This window comes from Nematolebias whitei, chromosome 6 (genome assembly GCF_014905685.2).
Source record: "Nematolebias whitei isolate Nwh7 chromosome 6, NemWhi1, whole genome shotgun sequence".
Classification (NCBI taxonomy): domain Eukaryota; kingdom Metazoa; phylum Chordata; class Actinopteri; order Cyprinodontiformes; family Rivulidae; genus Nematolebias; species Nematolebias whitei.
This window is the reverse complement of record NC_056503.1, coordinates 8,532,230-8,533,755: the sequence shown is the minus strand read 5'-3', so window position 1 is coordinate 8,533,755 and position 1,526 is coordinate 8,532,230. Positions and strand designations below refer to the sequence as shown.

At 41.3% G+C, this 1,526-nt stretch overlaps 1 protein-coding gene across 1 annotated transcript in view; it reads left to right on the top strand.

Annotated features, from left to right (window-relative positions):
* The window catches only part of LOC119410489 (calsyntenin-2), a 662,902-nt gene that overhangs the window by 175,557 nt on the left and 485,819 nt on the right, over window positions 1–1,526 (top strand). The window lies entirely within an intron of this gene.

The window sequence follows — 1,526 nt, the reverse complement described above, 5'->3', positions numbered from 1 at the left end:
GTCTTACAGGTGACCTCATGCATGCTCAATATCCAGGTAGATAAATCGAACAGGTTTAAGTCAGGTCCTCTGGACAGATTCCTCTTTGTTGAAACATTTCATCTTTTAAGCAAAACACATCATCAGCCTGAGGAGCTGCAACAAACTCAGCCTTTTAAGAAGCACCTTCTCATAATGGATTAACTACATGGTTGGTGACAGCCAAAACCAGCTGTTCACATGTAAAAAGGAGGACCATCAGCCTAACGATGGATCATTAATGCCCTGATGGCTGCTTGCTATTCACAGGCTGAGTGATACTAGCAATAACAGCATTGTAAGAGGGGGACAGTTGAACACGGAGGCCTCAGCCTCTGTTTAATGATGGACAAGTTCTCCTCACAAAGATGGACTCCTTCACTCCTCTCTCAAACCATCGTTCCGTTCTATCAAGTATGTGAACCTCTTCATTCCTTAAAGAGTGACCTCTGACCTGCAGATGAGTCCTGCATGTACTTTAAACTACCTTACTAAAGAATGTGACATGTTAAAACAACAGATGAGATCTTGTAAAGTGGCGTTGAGTTAAAAAGTGAACAATTATTTTCAGTGTCCATTTTTTTTTTTAAATAGCAGCTTTAATACATCTGAGCTAGATCAAGGTGCCCACAGTCAAACCTGATAATACTTTGACAAAACAAATTATACAATAACTAAAAACAAAAACAGAAGAATAAAAGAACAATAAGATAAACAAGTAAGTTGCAGCATAACTAGATCAGATCTATTAACAGTTTAAGCTCTGTTAAATTTAATGACCACATTTTATAAAAGGGGTCTCAAGTTAAGATTTAAAAGTCACTAAAGTCTGAGACAAGCATGGGCAAACTACGGCCTGTGGGCCACATATGACCATTAGGCTTTTTAATCCGGCCTTCTGAAAATGTACAAAATATTTCATTAAATGAAATTATCCATCCATCCTTCTTTACCGGCGTACATCCATCTATGTTTACCCACTTCTTCATTTTCAAGTTGTGGGCGTCACTGGTGCCCATACACTGCAATCATTGTGCGAGAGGAGGGGACACCCTGGACAGGTCTCTAGTCCATCACAGGGACACATAGAGACAAATGAGACAAACAACCATTCACTCTCTCACTCACACCTTTAGAGTCACCAATCAGCCTAACATGCATGTTTCTGTGGGAGGAAACTGGAGTACCTGGAGAAAACGCACACAGCACGGAGAGAACATGCAAATTCCACCAAGAAAGATCCTGGGCTGGGATTTGAACTGGCGACCTTCTCGCTGAGAGGCAGCAGCTCTACCGACAGAACCACTGTGCCTCTCACTCCAAACATGTTGACCTTCATTTGAGTGTAGTGTAATATACCTCAATCAGGTGATCATTAGATGATCCCAGACAGGGCCAGAGTAACACTTTGCTGTACCCTGGGCAACAATCTTCAAGGGCCCCATCATCATGACCCCAGATTCACCATAATCTGGCAAAATACAGAATAAATTACCATAATATACAGT